General features: G+C 40.1%; 1 protein-coding gene across 2 annotated transcripts in view; it reads left to right on the top strand.

The window, feature by feature from the left end:
* Window positions 1-23,472, top strand: part of LOC109035577 (uncharacterized) — a 197,112-nt gene that overhangs the window by 23,490 nt on the left and 150,150 nt on the right. For both annotated transcript variants that reach the window (XM_019049261.2, XM_019049260.2), the window contains exon 2: window positions 6,445-6,530. The gene's annotated coding sequence lies outside the window, so the exon portion shown is untranslated. The remainder of the gene's footprint in view (window positions 1-6,444; window positions 6,531-23,472) is intronic.

Raw genomic sequence — 23,472 nt, 5'->3', positions numbered from 1 at the left:
GAAAAAAAGAAATCTGTCCATTCTTTATCCGCGGAAAGGTGGAAACCTACTTCGAGCAGTGTTGTCCAAATATTTAATCAAAAAGTCATATCTTCTGTTTTTTACGACCCCTCCCCCTCTATACACCGAGGAAAGTTCATAATTTAATCTCCTCGATTTGCGTCCAGGGATCTTGGGGTATGCCTTATCATTTTTACTAATGACTTCTGCATGTCATCCCTGCCAATTCCTCACTTCTTGTCATTGGAACTTGAAGTTAGAATCAGTCGTATCGCATCGATGGCAAAAGTCAAAGAATGCTTACCTCAATTGGAATGTCTCGACGTTTTCGATGAAATTGTATCTTTAAATGGAAACCGAGCGCAACGTCCCCTTGAAATTTTTCGCACATATTCTCAAGAAAATACTCATAGAATTTCACAGACAAAGTCGGTTAAGTTTTCCTAGAAAAGTATAAAAATGAGCGGAGACTCGAACGTCCCAATCGGAGCTAGAAATTTTTCGACATGAACCACGGCTATGTATCCTCGCCCCCTTGTATTGAAATTGACGCCCCAACAATTCAATTAATGCGAGTTTGACTGAAAGTCAAAGCCGCCTCGGTGTGAAAACAGGCTAAAGAAATACATCAGCTCATTGAGGGAAACCCTCAGGGCACCTGCACCCTGAATGGATGTCTATGAACTCTGCTCTACGACTTGCTTTAAATAGAGGGGTGGCAACCGTTATAATGTGAATCGTTAGAGCTTACATGGGAGTTGGTCCTTAACAGAGCGCACGGGGGTCGAGGGGGAGGGCGGTCATAATTTATAAGAGGGTAGGCTCAATGGTTGCGCGACGCCATGGTAGTGAACGTCGGAAGGTGGCAAGGTTTTCAGTTTGGCTCCTTATTTAAGGCCACATGCGCTTTGATATCACGGATTTCGAGAGGTTCATCGAATCGGAACGTTGAATTTGGCGGCAGTGTACGACAGCGAAACGATGAATGCCACCTGTGATGATTGATGACTTTAATTCATATTTCATGTAATTTAAACGACAGCAGCGACCCTAAGAAGTGCACTCTCTGCTTTTGTTGCAAAGGATTTTGCAGAGGTTTTGTGGGATTTGTCTTCGCGCAGCCCTGAGTTATGGCCCGCTGGTGAGAGATGACTTAATTAAATCCCATTAACCGGCACCGTTCTGCTTTGTGATCGTGATTTACCCCACCTGAGGTTAATGATTGTGACTTGTCACAAACAATGGCTCTATACTTAATGCAGCAAAAAATAATTAGAAGAACAGTGATTTTCGTCAAATTATCCAAAGAGAGGGAGTCCGACTTATTATGTACGAAAAATGTACACAAAAGTTGAGATATTTGTCCATTATGCAATTTCTAAAACCGATTTTTTCTCATGATCTTCAAATCCTTCTCATACACCGTAAAAATAGTTTGCCATGATACTATGGAGATTATTTACCAGTAGTCATCACATTCTAAGGTACTTGACAGATGTTACTTTCCGGTATCATTTCTTTGAGACCTTGAAATTGTTTTAGGCCGTGTCGCATATTAAAAGATATTCGGTTTCCAAAGTCAGATTTCTTCGTGTTTTTTTCCCTGAAGTAGCCAAAAGTTGCTAATTCTTCGATGGATTTGAAACAACTTAACCAAAAGCGCAAAGTTTTCTGTTGTTTTTCTTTAAATAAAAAATTGCGTGCATCATAAGAAATAACCTGCGCAAAGCCGAAAAATAGGGAACTTTTCACTCTTAGTTAAATCATAGCACAAACAGCGAAAAGTAGCAACTTGTTTCTAACTCTGGAAAAAAAAAATTGAAGATCCAAGTTCATCGGACACCGATTACTACCCTTATTATCTGATACAACTTCAAACGAAGACTTGGTTTTGAAGTGATGATACGGAAAAGTATAACTTTCCAATTATTATACCCAGACACCTTCTTAAGTACTGCAAATTTTAGAGCAAAGAAAGTCACTTATGGGCACCTGCCCTTTCACAGAAATTATGAAATTCTGGAAAAATATCATCATAATTAGAAAATAAAATGTCTTATTCGAACTGCATGCTTTCCCAGAACGTGCGACTCAACTTTTTGACGTAATTGAACTGATGCATAAATAGTACACAGTTGAGTCGGATTTGATGGAAAAGCGATATTGCAAACCTCCCTGCGAGTATGCGAGGGAAGGCAAAGTTTTTAAATTAGTACATCCACCACTTTTGACAGCGGAGTAAGCCAGTCTCCCTTAATTGAATGTTCTCGGGCCACTATTTCTAACTTTTCATCAAATACCTATTAAGTAAGTTTATAATCCTACAAATCAGTAATACGTATCGGTAGGGAGGGCTGAAGAGGAATATAAGCTTGATTTAACCGAGGCAATTTGATTACGAAATTAGATCTGCATTCAATATCGCAAAACTCCCGTTTGATAGCCCGAAGTGATTTGATCCCACGTCCTCCCGCGTGTATATCTTCACAGCAAAATAACCTGTAAGGAAGTAAGGAAAAACTGGTGCAGAGGCTTTTTTATCTTTGACAAATGTATGCCCAGAAACTCACCGAAAGCTCAAATTTTAAAATAGTGCTTGTTCTCCGGAAAATGCACTAAAAACCTCAACGTAAGAGTTAAAGACTCGGGTTTTTATTAATTTACATCATCATTATACAAATCGTATACGTCATTATATCTCCTAACTATAGATTCAAAAGACTTCGCGCTGAAATTCACATCGATACAAAAAAGTTTGGTCACATGAGTCGTAGTGCTGGGTTCCCTTTTGACCGCACTGCTGCACCATTTGGTTTATTTAATCGCACTTTGGCACTTTATACGGTGCAAGCTCATCCTTGGCGTATGCTACCGAACCCTCTTCGTTTCACGTTATCAAACTCTTCCTCCAGTTTGATCTTCGTCAAAAGTATGGTAACATTACATGCAGTAGCGAGGCGTGAATAATCGATTATCGAAATCTCCCCATTTGAAGCTGTGGTAAAGAATCGATTATCAAGGTGTTCGTTGCGAACAACTTTTTATCGATCCTATTTTATGGGTTTAAATGGCAGATCAATCGATCCACCGATTACTTACAATCGTAAAGCACATGCACGGTCGCAAGAACCGAATAATATGGATGCTACATGGCATAATAACGTAATGGAACAATGCTCTGTGGTTCATGTATGCCTGAACCTCTTTTCTCCGTGCACCGTACTGCCGTGCTTAGGAATAACGCCGCATGAGTCTCCAGGCGTTGCCAATTTTCCTCTAGCAAATCACTAATTTTCAGGACAATTTTTGAATATGTTTCTGCCAATTTCTCAGATAATTTTGTTCGTAATTCGATCTGAAGGTTCTGAAAATTTCAAGAAAAAATATTCACGATTTTCCTCAAAAATAAACATTTTATCAAAGGAAATTTGGCAACTCTCGAAGGTTCATACGGCGTTCTTCCTTAGCACGGCAGTATAGTGACGAGAAAATCCGGACGTTGATTTTTTTTTCTCTCGATTTCACACTCATATAACGGCTATAGACCCACTGGCAGTTCCCAGCTCGCCAAAGCGGGTTTTTACGGCTATATAGGGATTAACACTCCACGATAACTACAAGACCCTTCATAACGAGCTACTCTTTAAACGATACTAAGAAAATCGAGGAAAATCACGGAGGTTCGATGAGGGTTCACAGGGCGAAGAGGTGAGGGCGCAAAAAAAGGGGACCTATAAGACTCGGCGGGAATAGGAGTTGGTGCTTAGTTGATTTGCGCTTAGCAGATTATAATCTTAATCCGTTAATCTGCCCGGCCGAACCTAAGCGACGATTAGAAAACTTTATCATCCCAATCCCGAAGTTGCCTCCCCCTGAGCTCATCCGACGGCGGAACGGAGGTAAGTAGCGGTGGCGGTGTCTGGGTTATCAATGAAAGGTTTCCAAAGTAAGTTTCGAAACTCACCTCAACCTCTGCGATGTGGTTGTTGTTATTAACACCTCCCCGCGTCCGCACTCCCCGCGCGGCGCAGTTACGTGCCCTCCTAATGGGCCTCATTAAAATAACGGCTGTTTTCAACCAGAGTGTACAATTACACGGGCTATGAGGAGAAAATTAGCAGCAGCCAGGAATGTTTTATCTTCAAAGTTTCAGCCTCGAGACTGACGCCAAGGCGTGACGAGTGTATTTAAGAAAGTTTCCAACATGAGCAATAATAAAAAATTACGAGTCTCAAGATGAGTTTTCCTGGCTTTTTTTATTATTTTTTTTTTGCATATATTTTTTGCGATAAAGCCCCTTCGTTATCCTTCAGTGCGATCTTGCTTCGTTCTTCACCCGGAGAGATTCAGATATGGTATGCAAATCGCCTCATACCAGCTTTTATGGGAGGATACAATGGTTAATCATTAGAAAAAAGAGATTTCTTCCTCAAATCCATTGCAAAAGAGTAGGCTATCGGCTCGATATTATTATGAAATCTCAAGGTTGACAGAGCCTATGAAATCAAGATTTCACTGAATGGTTCATGAATGAATTTAATGATTTTCGTGGAAATGAAAGATCGGAGCAGCTGCAGCTACACTTTTATTTCCAGTAGTTTAATTTTCTTTATTTTTCGTAATATTTCCTGTAGGTATATTCTTCGTGGGTGTTGTAGTTTTTTTTTTTTTTTTTTTTTTTTTTTAAATTCTTTGCGCGTTGGAAATAAAAATTTTCGCAAGAATCTGCATTACCTATACATCCCTGCAAGTTATTTCTCTTGCTTATTCAGCTCTGTGGGCCGCCGAGTTGTATTTTAATTGTCTAGCGTGCAATGATATCATCCATTAAGTTTCTGTGTGTGATATCAATGAGCAAATAACCATTTGCCACAACAAATGACGGTATGCACCTTACTGTATACAACCGCGGTCTCCCCCATGTGATATGGTCTCATCGTATGAGTCAGTGATGGATGAAATTCAGTTGCATCACGTGCACTGCGGATGCCAGACCACTCACGGCCAACTGTGACCAGCAGCAATGTGGTGCAATACATTTTTTTGTGACTTTTACAATATCTCAGTTATTTATTAACCTTAAGCAATCGGTTTAAACGATCACTAATTGCGTTCATATCGGCCCTGTTGATACATAAATTTTGAAATGTATCATGTCAAAGGATCCTGAACAAATTCATCTTTGCAGAATCGTTAAGTCCTATTTACCAATAATTATTTTTTTATTTAACTTTCTTATTTGTATTGACCTCTCTTCACTTTGACCTCAAATGATGTGACAATTCAGACGCATATATGTGTTTATGTATGGCTTTACTTGTGAAGACCTTCACTCTCACTGGCGGACCCAGTAAGTTGGCAACATTATTCCTCTCCATTTAATCCTATGGAAATTAATCGATTCTTGGACGGGCCAGGTTCTTCTACGAGAATCGATTATTTAACATAGGTTTAAATGGTGGGAATCCGGCGTTACTAGATCGCTGGATCCGCCTCTGTACTTTCATGTCTCATTCCTTTCATTCCTCTTGCCTGACGGCAAGATTACAAATATGCACATCCTCAAGCACGGTTGGACGTATTTATGCTAAAAGGAACTATGTTGCGCACAAGCTCTACATGTACATATCTCCTTTTGGCATAAGGACGCCCAATTGCGAAAAAAGACGGGGAAGACTGAGTTGGATTGACCGCAAGATAATGAGACGAGCAGAGTGTGCTCCAGAATCCAAAGCGTACGAAGTACAATGATGGTGGAAAGCACAATCATCATTAGAAATAGTCGAAAATTCGTCCTCTTTGAAGGGGAAAAGGATGGCCATGCTTGAGTACTGGAGTCGGGGAGGGGAGGAAAATTGTAAGGGCCTCACGTGGAGACTTCTGCAGAGCTTTTTATGCTAATAAATAAGCTTTGGCCGAGCGCAGGGGACGAGGGCCAGTGACCCAATGTTGCCAAGTCCTTCAGCCGCCCGTTTCTTATTTAAACCACCATTTGACTTACTTATCACAATACCTATCAACCTATGTTGATACAAATGAATCGTGGAGTTATTTTGTAGTTTGAAGTTTTGTTATAGAGGTGAAGAGGCAGAATAAATAGCGACATTAAAATCAAAAGGAATTATACATAAAAACCACACTAAAGAGATTTAAAAAAAAAAAAAAAAAAAAAAAAAAAAAAAAAAAAAAAAAAAAAAAAAAAAAAAAAAAACCCTGAAGGAAACAAAAATGGTTGATCATTCTCAGAAATATTAGAGAAAATCATCATCTACCTGTGTTTTAACAATTTTTAATTTCTTAATTTAAGCGTTACGGTATATTTGATTAATGTGGTACATGACGGACAGGGGAGGATGCGCAATTTCGTGTGCGCACAGTATCAGGAGATCTGACGTATCCTCTAGTAAGCCTGAAAAGTAATTAACTCCATTGTTTATGTTTCAGAGTCACTATATCCAAGTCTCACACTTCGGGTGGGGAAAGTGTTCAACTAGAAGCTTTTGCGGGGGCCTCAAATGGAGATAAATAAGGTATGTACAAATCACCAAAATATCGAATCATTGTTTGAGGATTAAACATTTCTCTCTCGGCACCAACACTATATTTTCACAAAGATAACTAATGGCTGCTAGGTACAAAATTCTATACAGTAAAAGTGGGGGCTCAAAGCTCAATATCCAACGAACTTGTCAGTAGTAGTCAATGAATTGAACTAATTTTGAAGGAAAACCCAATTCCAAAAATGTATGTGCTACTGCGCTCTTTGGTGAAACCGAAACAGTGTCCATATCATTACTTGGGTGTGTGCTTAAAGTTCAAACTCTCAGACTCCCTAAATTCTCAATTTTTTTTTTGTCACAGTTCGCTCTTACCATTCTATCGGACCCACATTCTCATGATTTTTACGACTATCGAGAGATAATAGTCCCTTAATGATCCAGATTTACTCAGATTTTGGGAATATGACCCAGTTTTTAGTGAATTACGTTAAAAAGTTGTGAATTTGTCCATTTACACAATGTAATATGTTTTTGTGGTCACAATTGGACGTATTTTTATCAAAGGGAACTATGTGCATTAAGACATGAGCCCTGAGACCCATAAGAATACATGCGTAACAGGGCTCACGTCATATTGCACGTAGTTCCGTTTGACAGAAATACGTCCAATTCATTCTGAGGACCCTCCTGTTTTTAATGATATTTGCGATTATTGATAGGAAATAATCCCTAGATGGGCCCGCTCTATGTGGGAGCACCTGCCGCGGGTTGAGCCGCGTAGCGGCCGGGGGCGTCCTTCCTAGTTAAGTTTACGAGGGCACTCGAATTGGTGCTATTTTCGAAGGGGGTAACGCGGCAGCAAGACAGCGTGGCGTCGCGGCCGGCGCGGGGCTTGAAGTTGAAGCTCGATGGCGTGGCAGGAGACGTCTGCGCGGTGGCGGACAAACGCGAACGCGGACACAGGCAAATGCAGCGGCGGCCGATTATTCACCAAGCGACACTAGCGGTCAGCTGTGGTTAATTGGACAATCAAAATCACAGAAGAAGCATTATTCACACTATCCCATTCAAATCGGAGTTAAATATCCCTCTTACCCCCGCCCCCGCCCCGCGCCGTCCCCTCCCTCGAGACCCACGCCCCCTCCACCCCGTTGTCCGTCCCTCGGACAGGCGCTAATGACACGACTGGGCTGGACAGGTGATATATGATTACGATTATGGTCCGCGCTCACATTTTAATTGAGTCCCGCTGAAACTTCAATTTTTCCCCTGATAAGAATGAATAATCGCCCAAGGCAGTTGTCACAACCCCGATGTGCGATGTGTGGATATGAATTGGTCGGATTTGCCAGGACCAGGCCAACTTCATTTCACGCTCCCTTATTTCCTCTCATACTTTATTATTTTAACAGAAAACCATATTATTTTAACAGAAAACCATATTATTTTAACAGAAAACCAAATAACACAACGCTTTAAACTACTTGTGAAATTGCCATTGATTATCACGAACATTCTCACAGAATTGCAAACTTTAATGTTTCTTGGTTTGCTTAGTAAAACACAAAGTTGTCTTGTTTCTTCCAAGCTATTATTGATTTGGGCACGTCCTAGCACATTTTGAGCAAACTTAACCTTAACTTTGGATCTCAAAAATAAGAGACACTTCAACGGCGCAGAGATACAACTATTCGTACTCGATGGATGTCCGTGCTGCGTCTGCAAAGTTGAAGGCGGGATGGCGCGAGTCATAAACTCGTAATGCTCCACTTAAGGTGATTCAATGGAGGCCATTTTTTGTGTCAGAGCGACGTGCGATATATCGCATCGATTTGTTCCATAATTTCAGCTGCTTGTCATTGTTTTCGAATTTTGAGATCGCACTTCTATTGTCATGATACTGAAGAACTCATGTACCAAAGTTGACAAAGAAATTCAACGTAATAAGGGCGTAGTTTTTTTAGAGGAAAAATATCGCATTCGATACTGATATCGAAACTGCACTCTTCAGTCTCCTGACAATAGAAGTGCGATCTCAAAATTTGAAGCAAATGACAAGTAGCTGAAATTATGGAGCTAATTGTTGCGATATATCGCACGTCGCTTTGACACAAAAAATGGCCTCCATCGAATCACCTTAAGGCTGCTAATGAGTTGTCTTTTTGTCAGTTCCGGGAGAGAAGTTAAGAAACGTGGCCTAAACACATATTTCCTATCTTCGGCTGTGATGACACTCGATTTTTGTCTTTTTTCAGTTTAATGTCGTATTTGTAGACCTCTAGACAGCTCGTATGTACCGACACCACAACTCCTTTAGAAGAGTTGGTTCAGTCAATTTGATCTAGCTGGAATTTTTAGGGTCAGTTGTCTGACAAATTTCTCTGACACTCAATTTTTTTCTTTTTTATAAATTTGATGCCCGAATTTTTTTTTTACTTTGTATTTGTAGACCTATATCAATATATCTGAAGCTCATAAGTACCACTCCCATATAACCGACGGTCCACGAGGTTTTAGAGAGACTCGGGTCAATTCGACCCGGCTTGGGCATTTAAGGCTTAAAGATCTGTAACTTAAGGGGAATAAAAGGAAGGAAGTAATATAAATAAACATCAAGATATCGAACAAATTTTTCTAAATTAGCCGTGGCACAAAGGATCCTTTTCTTTCAGATGCAATAAAACATTTACTAGAAGTTAGAGATATACGCTTGCGAAACAAGAGATTTCAACGGCGCAGAGATACAACTATTCGTACTCGATGGATGTCCGTGTTGCGTCTTTAAAATTGAAGGCGCGATGGCGCGAGTCATGAACTCGTAATGCTCCGCTTGCACATTCAAAACATTGCAATAGGTTCTGTTGCTGCTTTTACGATACATTAAATGCTGGCTCTAAAACGCTATCGAAGTGGTGAGGCTGGTTTTATCTATGGAGAGGAAAACGGGCCGGGAAAATGGGTCTTTCTCGCCGGAATTGCACAAAACCTCGTTAAGACGGACCTTCGTTGGTTTGAGTGTAGTACCAAATCTTCGAGGTTCATTTTTACTCGTATTTTATGCTATTGTGGGAGGAGACTTGATTTACATTCTTAATGAGTAAGACTGGAAGACTCGAGGAAGAATACTTCTCTCCGAGTCAAGTGGTGAATGGCGCGAGTTCGTAGCTCAACCGTTGATCACCGAACGGCGAGGACCGAAACTCTGTTGATTGATGAAAGGAGTGCCAGGGTGGAATTTCACCAGCGAGGTCAAGATTTTGAAGCGACTTTCCCGAGTCTTCTAACTTCTCACCCGCCACAAACACAGCAACTGCCTCTCCTGAAAGTCGGATCCCTCAGGGTGGGAGTCGCGTAAAACTTCCTCACGCTCACACTTTCTCACATTGTTGCCAGATAGTGATAATCATCACTTTTCGTCCCATCCAAAATATCCACATTTTATGGCATCATCTGGCAACATTGCTTTCTAAATTCATCAATTTTTGTCCTTGTTTTCATTTCAAGGCACTATTTCCCCTCCACTATCTGATCTCCATACCATCCTTTCAAAGTATTTTCGTGAAATCCCTCTCTTTTTCAAACGAATTAATCTCCAAATTTAATGTATTCTTTCCTTGTCCTAACTTTTAACTTTTAACTTTGTACTCCCTTTTGTGACCCCTACTTTTTAAATTTTTAAATTATTTTGATCTCTCGTCTAAGGTGTTAATGGCTCAATTGTTAAAAGCACCAAATAAACGTATCTACCTAACCAACCGCGGACAAGGTCTTTCTATCTTATCAGATGTTTTGTGTCGAAGCGTATTAAGCAGATCTTCTTTTCATTTGCACTAGAGTATGTCCACTCTCATACAGATACTTCATCGAGCAAGGAAAGCTCCTGCTTGTTTATCGGCAATTTCAGTTGTTTAACTAAATTCATAAGTGGGTTGCACCGACAGAGCCTCAGTAACAGTCCTTGTCTATTGATAAGTTCTTGTAACACTGAAAGCGAAGCTCTTTTCACAATTTCATCGTCAAAACACTGGTGGACTTTAATCTAGTACCATATTCTGTGTCGATTTTTTACCTCACAGGCTTTTCAACCATGCCTCTGGCTTACATAGATCCTATGGTTTTAAAACGATTGGTAGGTATAATTACTGCCCTTATTTTCATGTTCTCAGAAAAAAGTTTTATTCGGCTATCCTTGCTTAAGGGGTTTGTGAAATTACTTTTCATGTATTTTTTTTAAGAATAAACCTCCAATTTTTTTGTTTAAAATTGAAAAACATTTAAATTACTTCAAAATGAATTCCCTCTGTTTTGTAGATTCTATTTGATTGAAACAACTGTTTGCAAAATATTGGTCTGCTCAGATTTTTGGAATAGGTCATGATTATCATGATTATATTTCTTGATAAACTCAACAGTTTTTTTTCTCTCTTTAGTTTTTAGTTTTTTCCATAATTCAGATTGTGATAAGTGAGAGAACTCTGCTATACAGAACCAGTGTAATTTATTTGAAAAATTTTTCTTTGTCAAACGCCATAATTCTTACCGCCTATACTTACAAGTATCATGTATTGCGAAAATTAAATAAAGAGAATATTTCTCCTAAACGTATACAAGACTGTAAATATGTAGGCACATATCCAAAGCAAAGACGTGAGTGAAACTCCAAAATTTAGTATTCAAGGGTGGTGTAGGGTGTTTCAAAAGCCCAGAAGTTATGCTACTGTGAGATGAAAGAGGAGGAAAAGTAAGAAACGCATATGAAAAATTACTTGATCTGAAATTGTTACGGAGGGTCCTCTAGTTTCATCGTGAAAGCCTCACTGGGGGGGGGGGGGGGGGGACTTTAGTCGATATGCTTAAGTGAGCCAAACACGAACAGAGATCAAAGGATAGGAAGAATTCGAAGTCGAAGATTAGGTGACTTGATAAAAACTTGGAAACAATCGAGAAGACAAGTGAGCAGCTCAACTTTTTTTGTTCCCCTTTCGGATACAGAATCGGTTCTTGGCGACGAACAACGACAGGAAAAAAGAGCGAACATCGAATCTTTCACAGGATCGGAATTAGTGTTAACTTGGAATCGAGTACATGGAACTTTGTTTCCCAATTTATTTTGCCTCGATTCCAACGGTCGAAGCTAATTCACCATAAGCTATTAATTTAAGTTGTGGCAGAAAGAACTTCTTTTTTCCCCGTGGAAAACGCAAGAGGGAGAGGCGAAAAGAAGTGTGAAGGAAAACCCCGTAGGAGGGGCCGAGCCGTACAGATGTTGTCCGGCACTAAATGAAGGTAAAATCAGACCTTGTAATGTCAACCCCCCTCCCCCCCTCCCCCCTCCTCCCACTCCCCACCGCCCCGGTCTCCCACCCACACGCGCGACCTATCCTCCCCACTTCATCATCAAAGTCACATCTGCGCCGAGAAATTCTGGCCAACAGTTTCATTTCTGATGAAAACTTGGACTTTGGACTTTCCTCTCTGACGAAAATGAGAGAAAAATCGGACTGAAGAGTAAGCGAAGCTGAGACGAATAGAAAGAGAGGAGGAAACCTTTAAGATGTATCATGGCACCTTTTCCCCCTTTCCCGTGGAGATGGAGCCTTCTCTAGGGTGTGCCTTATTTTTGAGTTTTGCGAAAATCAAGTTGGTCAACCCCTAAAAAGTTTCTATGTAGTCTCTAAATGAACCCCCTAAAAGGAAAAAATTTTAAAAAAATTTTAACCCGTGCCTCAAAGGGCCTAAAGGGCCTAAACCCAAAATTCAAAAATTTTGGCAAGCGACACATCAATTCTGAAGGAAAATGGCAAGTTACGGCCCTTTTAGGACAGAAATTTCGTCCGTTTTGCCGTATCTTGAAGCGTAAGGTCACAAACGGCCCAATGACGACGTGAGGCTATATATATATGAGAAGTGATGAAAAGAGTGACAAATACATATATAGTTTGTACGGTTAGGAGTGTAAGTGGGGAAAATTTGCCGTAACTACAGAACAGCCCTGAAAATCTCCGGGAAATAAAAGCTGCTATTGATGAGAGGTTTGCATGAGAGGTTTAATTAAGGACTAATTAAAAAGATAGGTGCGATGTTGTCGAATCGTAAGCCCTTTACGCGATCAAAAGCGATTAGTGTAAATTTAATTGGAAAAGTTTAAGAAAAATTTGATGAAAGAAAATTGCCCCAAATTCGGGAAGTGCTTAAAAGTGTTTTTCCTATATCTAAAGGAGGGTAAACAAAGTCTTATTGATGTATCAAACCTTCAGTGATTTCATATGAAATGAAAAAACTTATTTTCTTCCGTTTGGCGGGACTCATAAGCGAGCGTGAATTTTTTCCTGTCGAGAAACTCTCTCCTGGGCGCGAGCTTTTTCCTGTCGAGAAACTCTCTCCTGGGCGCGAGCTTTCTTCTTGTCTGCTCTCCTCACCTCTGCTGCAAGGATAGTATCCTTCACTGTGGATATTATGCATTCTCATTCAGATTTTTTCTGAAGAATTAAAAATGCTTTATCCTCTTCATTTTCCATGATATCTAGAGTATTGCATAAAGCAATGTCGAATAACACGTCGATTTTTGCCGTAAAATCAGTCTCCAAATTCTCTTGAACCAGCGATCGACGGCTAGCATTTTTTGATACGCGCCTCCACTCCTCATAAAAATGTAAACATTTTTAAAAACATGGATGTATCACAGGGATTCTACATTTTTCATTCCATATTGGAATTACAAGATCAGAGGTTTTCGACGCACCGCCATTGACATTAATGTGCGAAAACTTCACATAATAGAAAAACACTTTAAGCACTTCCCGAATTTGGGGCAATTTTCTTTCATCAAATTTTTCTTAAACTTTTCCAATTAAATTTACACTAATCGCTTTTGATCGCGTAAAGGGCTTACGATTCGACAACATCGCACCTATCTTTTTAATTAGTCCTTAATTAAACCTCTCATGCAAACCTCTCATCAATAGCAGCTTTTATTTCCCGGAGATTTTCAGGGCTGTTCTGTAGTTACGGCAAATTTTCCCCACTTACACTCCTAACCGTACAAACTATATATGTATTTGTCACTCTTTTCATCACTTCCTTGTATGGCTCATATTTCCTCATCTATATTGAAAAAGTATAATGCATTTTCATTATGGATAGAAAATGTGGATGCTCTTCCACCGGATATCCCCCTCCTACCCCACCGTTCGTTCCTCTACGCCGGTGTAAAGCGGCGATGCGCAACCCTGCCGCGCGCGCACGCTCAGCGGCGGGCCGGCCGCGGCGCGCCCCGCCAGCCCATAGCCTCACGTCGTCATTGGGCCGTTTGTGACCTTACGCTTCAAGATACGGCAAAACGGACGAAATTTCTGCCCTAAAAGGGCCGTAACTTGCCATTTTCCTTCAGAATTGATGTGTCGCTTGCCAAAATTTTTGAATTTTGGGTTTAGGCCCTTTAGGCCCTTTGAGGCACGGGTTAAAATTTTTTTAAAATTTTTTCCTTTTAGGGGGTTCATTTAGAGACTACATAGAAACTTTTTAGGGGTTGACCAACTTGATTTTCGCAAAACTCAAAAATAAGGCACACCCTAGCCTTCTCCCATCCCTTCGAAGGCGAAGTTTAATTCTCTTTCCCTTGTTTCCTGACGACAATCTGGAAGAATGAGGTACACATGTTAACGAGCAATGCAGGCTGTTCCCACCTGTTTCGTTACCTTACAGTTTTCTGAGTTTTACATTTTTCCCGCTCTCTCTCTCTCTCTCTCAGAAATTTTCACACCGCATACTCTTTATCCTCTCTATATTCGAATAAAATCATTTTTAAGACGCTCGATGGACGCGGTGAGGAAGGGGAGTTCAAAGTCCTAACTTAGGAAACTCCCTTACCCACACTGGAAAAAAAATACATTGGATCTAGAGTCCAGACTCTTGATTCAATCAGATTTAAGCTTAAATCAAGAATCAAGCCTCTTAATTTGAGCGGATTTCCTTTTGATCTAAGCTTAAATCTGATTGAATCAAGAGTCCTTTTTCTTGTCAATGTTTTCAAGAGTCTGGACTCTAAATCCAATGTGTTTTTTTTTTTTTTTTTCCAGTGCCTCGAAACTAGTAAGTGGAAAATTTCCTTCATGTTGTTGTTGACCCTAGCATCTGTCCTCTGTTTCTCTTTATACTGCTAATTTCCTGTAAAATTAAGGTCATCAGCTATCAGGAGCGTGGTCAGTGGAAGGGTGAGATGCAAAAGCTGATTGAAGTGGCAGATTTTGGCTGCGTCTGGACTCAGAAACCACGCAAATGCTCGAAGAATCTTGCGGGCGAAGTATTTTCAAGACGTGCCCGTTGTCGTTCGGCGGTTGGCTACGTGATCAAATCATTGACGAGATCCTCGGGTTGCTTTTTAAGTAGCTGCGGCTCCTCGAGCACGGGTGAGTATGATGGCGGGATGAGTTAAATTTCAAGTTTCGAGTGAGCTATCGTGCACCGCGCGCGTGCTGCAAACTGATTGCGGTGATCAAAAACTTTATTTGAAGCCATGTTAAGTTTTGAGTAATGAAATTTTACCGCTCGCTGGGCTCTCCGCGGTCCGCTTTTTTCGCGTTTCACTCAGCCGTCAAGTTTTACCTGTTATAACTTCTCTGTAAATCCTCGCTTTTTATTTTCTCAACTCCATGAAAATTTCATTGAGCGTGCGAAACTTTTTATGATCGTGCGTTTTGAACATTTACCCCCCTCTCTTCGAGCGACTGTTTGTTTAGCCGTTCAAAAGGCTCGGTAATAAACACATCTTGCGGGATATTTCTTTTTTAATTCGGGCATTGTTTCAGGTTCCACTCGAAATTCCACCCTCTACCGCATTGGACATAGGCGGATTCAGCAAATTGGCAACATTGTTATGCTCCATTTAAACCTATGGAAATGTATCGATTCTTAGAGGGGCCAAGTGCTCCAACAGTATCGATTATCTAACATAGGTTTAAATGGAGGGAATTCTGTGTTGCCCAATTGCTAGATCCACTTCTGGCATTAGACCCACTGAACGCATCCAGCAACTTGATTATTGAAATTAGATGAGATTACAGTGAATTGAGGTATGTGATTGGTCAGCGTCAGTGGCGTGGTGTGCTTTGCGATGTATCGATTTACCTGCCATTTAAACCCATGGAAAAGGATCGATAAACAAGATGTTTGCAACGAACATCTTAATAATCTATTCTTTAGAGTTTTTAAGAGGTGAAGGAATGGTGTTACCTATTATGATAAACAAAAATGCGTCCATATATTATAAATTTTGAACCATGAAGCGTGGTCACCACGCTTCATGCGTCACCACGCCGTGGTGTCAATATATTTTTTTGTTTGATTCGTCTCATGACAACAATAATACAAATAATACGTAATAGAGTACCTATATTGAGAGAGTATGGCCACTGGGCCCCATGGAGAGGCTTAGGACCCAAAAATGGCGGTGCTTTGTTTTGGTTTTTGTGGATGGGAGGGGGGTCATTGCCAACTTTTGACGGTTATCACCAACCGCACTTGCTGCCAACCTTACTACATCTAAGATAATTTTTCTCAAAAATTGCACACGATTAGCCTTAAAAATATGTAAAGATGTCGCAATAGTGCATTTGAGTAAATTTCTCGTTACGATAAGCAAAGAAAACTACATTTTGAGTCATTTTGCATTACATTAATTTATGGCGTCCGCCATTTTTGGGTCCTAAGGGCTCCATTCAGCCTAAGATGGCTGAGCCAATCAGAGGTGGTAACCTCAGTGGCCATAGCATGTAACGCTGCCGCGCGTTTACGACGCGCGCCTTCAATTACGCCTGATACAACCGAGGATTGCAAGGAAGCACGAATAGTTATCGCCAGGAAAATGGAAGAATTTGCTCCTGTGTTGAATGAAATAATTGTTAAGAGGGGAAAAAAAACAATGTTAGTAATAATAGAAGATTAAAGAGACGAGGGATAAGAAAAGGGAAAACGAAAAAATAAAGAAAAAAAATTAACAAATTCCTATTTTTGTACATTCTCTCGTCGTTTACGCATAATGTAAGCGTAGGGTGTGGAAGTTAATTCATTTCACGAGACAACCGATGAAAGTGAGGTGTACCTATACATTATGTGGAGTCGCACCCATCCTTAAAATTATTTAGTGTAAAACTAATGACCCATAGAGAGTTTTTCTGCAAAGTTTTCCCGTATAAATCAATGAACTTGCCAACGAACGCTATCAAATTCAATCAAAAATAATTAGCCGGAGTGCATGCACTATTCAATCTTGATTGAACAATATCCGACGTTTTTGAGCGGTCTCGGTGATCGCATGTTCTCCGGCCGATAACGCTCCTTTTACGTGCTCCGTGATGCGATACAGCCAGGATATGACGTTGAAATGATGCCTTGCATAACGCCCGTCACCCCAACTAAGCATGGAAAATGTACCTGTGTTGCATAATCGGCAATATTCCTAAAATGCACGAATCGTTCGGAGATTACAAGGGCTGAATATTAAAGTTAAAAGCTGAAAAAGAAAGATTTAAATTAATGCTTCTACTTTTTGTGTGATCACACTGAAAAAAGTGAAGTTCTTTAACATTCTGGATGTAAAAAATGTGTGCGAGATTGTACAAAATGCTGAATTTACTGCTACAGCAGTTGCCTCAGCAATATAAAGATGTAAAACTAACTACCGTAGCGAGAAATTTAGCATTTTGTGGGTTCTCGCACACTTTTTTTACATCCAGAATTTTAAATCAACTTTACTTTTTTTCGAAGAAGACAAATGGACGACTTGAAGTCAAAATTAAATCTTACCCACCCAAATCTTAAATGTTTTTGTGTTTTTTTTTTTTTTTTTGTTTTTTTTTTTTTTTTTAAACAACCAACGTGCAAGCTTTGGTAAGTGTTTCATCAAAACAATTGAAATATCAATTCAAATGATACGAACAATGAATTTCAGATCAATGTCCATGCAATAGACGACCAGGTCATGATCCGTGCTTAAACAAATGTCATATTTATTTTACTCAAAATCTTACGTAGAAATAAATGATAGACACAATGAGAAGTTCGAAAAACAAATCCAAAATGAGATATATTAAAAATTGGTTTAAACAAAAATAAAAAAGAAGTTAGATTACATGCAAGAAGTCATCTATATTTTTGCTATTTTACTCAAAGTTACTTGCAAACATTTGTACCTTGTTTAGCTAACGATTTCCAGCCCCCCACGCGTGATTCGTGTTTCCAGTAAAATGTTGAAGAGAAAACATGTTATGTGTTGCTTTGAATGATACCTCATCTAAGTAATAGCTTCTTGTCGATTTCAAAGGTAGAAATATTTCTCCAAACGCAGAGCCGTATAGTAACGTGTTTCCAAATACTCACGTTAATTGGCATAAAGAACAAGTCAATGAGACATCAACTTAGAGGCGAATAAAATAATTTAGAATCAACGATTGGAGCTATGTTAGAGGGGAATTTCGTTTAGAGTCAACAAGAGTGAAACTTGACTCTAACGGAACGTTGAAGTTGATTCAATCTCATCCACAAGGTGATCCAGGGTTAAACGGCACGGCCAGACTGCAAGAGCGTGTTCTATGGGTCAAAATAAGACTTTTTTGTTGTAGAAAGTCTTTTCCAAAAGTGCTCTCAGTCGGAGCTACGGTTCCACCAAAATTTCGGAAAGTAAATCGTTTTTTCAGAATTTTGGCAACGGTTGTGAACCAAATCTCATGAAAATTTGTACTTCCCTGTAATTATATGGCCTGAATTCAAGTATTATCTAAAATAATCGAAAACTCAATTTGTAGAAGGGGTTTGGGGGTGTCTCGGCTACTGCAGTCTGTCCATTCATCCCTGGATCACCCTGTATAAGTGACGTTATAATTTTCTAACAGTGTGGGAAACATTGGAATACATTAACACCATTCGATCTCCGGATCGAGCGGCTCTATTTCAGTCATAGGCAGGAGGCACCTTTCACTGACAACAAACGAGAAATAACAGCACGTTTTACAAGCGATAAAAATACAACCGGAGAAATGAAGGTTTGTAATATGTAAATCAAGAAAAATGAAGTTAAGGTTGAAAGGTTTGAGAGCTTCGGATGGTATAAGAATGGCTTTTTTCCGCATAGTGCACGTCTTGGGTTGTTGAATTTCCAAACACGTCCGCACCCTGACGAGTGCGCAGCATTGACAAACCTCCAGTTGGTTGATGAACTCAAAACCGGGGTCGAGATGACATCGGAGACGAAGAAAAAACCGGATAAGGAGGTTCATCTAAAAAAATAAAGACTGCAGAGTGTCATTTGCAACAACTATATCTGATCATCAGCTGCAGATATTGCGTAGCTCTTGGTTCTCGCTTAGTATCCCTTTGAGTCTCATAATTAATTCCCTTTCCATCTATGTTTCCATTGCCTTTATCATAATAAATGGACGATGAGAAAACACAATGACGACTGATAAATTTGGCTTCGCTTTTAAAGCCGTAAAATTCATCAAACTCATAGATGATAAGCCTGGAGCAAAACGTACATCAAGGATATTTGAAAGCGACGTATCTACGCATCGTAACGAGCTCGCTTTATGTAAATATAAAACTAATTATATTTTAATTTCGATTTCAATTTTATTTCAACTGTTACACATATATTTGAACACCCTAGCCAATGAGCGACAAGAACTATTTGGAATTGAAATAAAACGAGCTGCCTGAGGGGTTAAAAAAAGTCTACTTAGCCAATCGCAGGTAACCTGTTTTATTCCCAAAGCTTTTACCGTGTCGTAAACGAGTCCCCACCATCGCTGTAAATTTAATGACAACCCATTCCATTTACATAAAATTGAAAGAGTGTCAAAAATATATTGCTTTCAGTGGACGAACCACAGCAACCCCCCCCCCCCCGCGTTCACGGCTCTCCAGTTTCTGGTAACGGTGACATTTATTTCATGAGGGGGGAGAAAAAAGAAAAAAAGAAAAACACTAAGAAGTGGCTCGAACTGTACGCAACAAGGTGGAGAAATGTTGCTGGACTCACACCATTTCACGGGGAAAACAAAGTCAAGAAGTTCCAAAAATTATATTTAGAGTCAAAACTTATTTTTTTATTTTGTTTTAACATTTTTTTGGTAACATTTACTTCGTGGACACCTCCTACTCCCTCCATAGGTATCTCACCGAAGATAAAATTCAAAATTTTGAGCGTACCCACTCGCTTCAATTTTAGATTTTATCCATTTTCCTCAATTTTTTCTTTTCTCATAAATGTGATTTCCGAATCTATTTTTTTACTTTGTATTTGTAGACCTGTATCAGAATACCTGAAGCTCGTACGTATTGCTCCCATATAACCGACGGTCCACATGTTTTTAGTGAGACTCGGGTCAATTTGACCCGGCTTGGGCATCTAAGGTTTGAAGACCTGTAACTTAAGGTGACTCCATTGGAAGTAAACAAGCATCAGGATATCGAGCAAATTTGTCCAAACGAACCGTGGCACAAAGGATCCTCTTCTTTCAGACACACTAAAACATTTACTAGAAGTTAGAGGTATACGCATGCAAAACAAGAGACACTTCAACGGCGCAGAGATACAACTATTCGTACTCGATGGATGTCCGCGTTGCGTCTGCAAAATTGAAGGCGCGAGTCATGAACTCGTAATGCTCCACTTGCTTCAATTTTAGATTTTATCCATTTTCCTCAGGTTTTTTTAATCTCACCGAGGGGGAATAATTGCGTGTCACCTAGGAGCTTGCCACAAAAATATATCTTTATCCACACTTGTTCCAGGAACTTATTTTAACTCGGCTATAACTTGCTCCGCGAAACCGCAGTTAATTGGATCGCCCGCAAAGTCCCGCGAACTGCGCTCCTTCGGACAGGCCTTTTCAGGTCGCGACCTGAGAAACGCATTTTCCGACTTTCGCAATCGACTCATCGAAGTGGTGTCAATGCGCGGAACTGAAAATTGGAGATCCAACCTTTCAATATCAAACGCACCGATCCGCTTTTGATAAAACTTCCGGGGAACAATCGAAATAACACTTTTTAGATAATTGAGGTCCGGCCAGTTTTCCCTTTTTAAAGGACTCGGTTTGACCGTGTAGAGATAGCTTTTGGCAACCGTGTCCTTGCTGTATCTTCAAGGTTCAAACACGCGTGTGAGCATGAGCTCACGCCTGAAGAAGCGCGAGCGCTTTTCCATGGACTCAATTCGTCGCCCGGCTGACAAAAAGGCGTAACTACACACTGAGATGAGCCCGAAAAAGTATTAAATTGTATGGGCAACAGGGTTCATTGCAAAATGTAGTTACGCTCTTATGTCAGAGGGGTGACGAATTGTTCAAAATGTGTGCTCAAAACCCTGGATAGTGTACCAGCCCTGGCCCAGCCATCCCAGCAGAGAGCTCAATTATATGAAAAGCCCATGTAGACTCTCGTTTGTAGAGGAGCCTAGACCTCCTCCGCGCTGTATTGTGCTGGGTAAAAATAAGTAAATAAGTAGCTATTTACTCTCGTATTTTCCAGAAAAAAGTGATACGCTGACACAAAGTGAGTTTGGTTAAACTCGAATGCTCATTCAATTAGCCTCGCGGTTGATTTTACACCCTCGCGGTGGAAATTTAGCTCTGGGTGTAGCCATATCTGCATTTTTTTTCACCTGGCTGAAATGAAAATCCTCATTACCATGTCCTAATAATTAATTTGATATAATTATAATATTAATATACTTAAATTAATAATTAATATTAATTTAATTATTGATATAATTAAATTATTAATTAGATATTAATATAATCAAATATGTATCTCGGCGGGGAATATTTTTGACTATTATTCCTGTGTTTTCATAAGTGAATTTGAACGAGAGATTTAAATTTTATTCATATTGGTCCATTTTTTGCAGTTGAGCTAATTCCCCCCCCCCCTTCTTTATTTTTTCCTTTTTTTCTGTTGATCTATCCTGAGCTTCTTCAACATAAAAAATTGAGTAGATAGAAGAATCTTATATGAAAATTAAAATATAGAGTATTTACCAACGACCAAGTAGTTTGTATCCTCTATACAATTTGACTGAAATTGAAATTTGACTGAATTTTGACTGAAAGAAAGATATTCTATTGGTTCAGACCGGGGGGTTCGCTAGCTCTCAGGGCTGAACGCTCTTGATGCGCATGGTGGATCGAGTCAATTAGAGAGGTCGGACATGAAATTTTTGACTAAAACTGAAAATTTTGATTTTGATTTCTTCATATTTCCAACTTTAAGGGATGCTCCTAGAAGAAAATTTTTCGAGGAATCCAATAAAACCACTTTTAGAACCTCAAAGTCTTATATAAACGGAGTTATAAGCGTTTACAGTTTACAATTTTTTCCGATCTCTCCTATTGACTCGATCCACTGTGCGGCGGCTCAATTCGTCGGAATTCCTTCTTTTTTTAACCTTATTAAAATAGAAAAATACACCTCAGGGGGCGATTACTGCGGAATCACGTAAAATACTTCGTATTTAGCCGGAACAAGAAAGCATGAATAATAAAAGCTGTCTAGTTGTAAGTTCAACAGCCCGGGGCCCCTCGGAACGGCGGCAACATAGTTGTTGACGCTTCATTAAGGAGAGAATCGGAAGACGCGAGAGGCTATATTCCCGGCGTCTCATGGCCGAGGCGAGGCTTAATCTGCAACTAAATATCGATTCACTTTCATTAATAGTCATTGTATCAAAGTTTATCATCGCTTAAAAGCGTTATCGAGCACAAAGTCGGTCTGCCGCCGCGCCGCGCCACTGCATCGGGAAAGCGAGCGAGACTCCCCCCCCCCCCCTCCCGCGAGGGGATCCAGCTTCCGCAATAACTTCAATTACGGCCAACAATAAGTCAGATATCTTTCAACTTAACTGAATAAATACGTCAAACGCATGACTGAGCCGCTGGTATCACAACCCTATCAAACTCGTCCCGCCCCCTCTCGTAGGGGTTGCCTTGAGGACTCCCGTCTGACGCGTGAAGGATTCGGCGGGAGCGCACTGGGGAGGACGGGGAGGGGGGTTATTTGTCAGGGGGTGTTATCAGCCTATCGCGGTTGTGCGTAGACGGCGGAGGGAGGGTAGCGATACGAAAGATATCATTAATATACCTACTGGAATCGCTGTGGGTTGGTTGTCTCGAGGCTGTGACATACCAATTGTTGCGTGATGCCTTCTTTAGTTTCTGATCATTATGTTGCATGCTGAAGATCGAGCTTACGGCGAAGGCAAGGCACCGTTGTGCGTGTCTGTATTGACGCAAAGCTCTGATATTTTATTTGGTTTTTTTTTTTTTCTCCGTCGTGATTTGTATGAAGTGCACGGAATGCGTGCCATATGTATCGTCAGTGTGGACTGTTTACCGCATGTATTATTTTGTGTGTGTATTTATTCAAGTAATTCATCCAATATTCCGCTATATTGTCATTTTTTTCAGTGAGCTAATGTTTGTCATACAATTATTTTATTGAGAATACCGTCACCGTGAACAGTTCTCACGCTCCATCCTCAACCATAAATTGCAAGCCGGGCCAATTAACTTGGGTCGCCTGTATTATTCTGTGACTGGGTTATTGATGACGAAAATGCGAAACAACATATCTCCGTTTGCAACGTTGCAGATTTCTTGTCATACATTCTTTTTTCTTTGGAAAACTGGTCAATGTGATTTCTTGAGGACTGTTTTGATTTTTCTCTGCTTTTAGAAAGTTATTTTCATGAATTTCAAATTTTAACGTGGGGTTGATTCTGTTCGAAAAACGAAGAAAGAAGAGGGAGGTTCGAAATTCCGCAATGGAGATGGGGGGCGGGGGGTTGCACTTTGGCCATCGATATCATTCGGTGTCTGGAAAGGGAGTACATTTTATAAATAAGAAGACTCAAGATTATAATTTTTTCTTATAGCAAGTCACAACTCAGTTTAAAATCCGAGAAAAAAAATACATAACA

Source organism: Bemisia tabaci, chromosome 1 (genome assembly GCF_918797505.1).
Source record: "Bemisia tabaci chromosome 1, PGI_BMITA_v3".
Taxonomy (NCBI): Eukaryota; Metazoa; Arthropoda; class Insecta; order Hemiptera; family Aleyrodidae; genus Bemisia; species Bemisia tabaci.
This window is presented reverse-complemented; position numbering and strand designations above follow the sequence as displayed.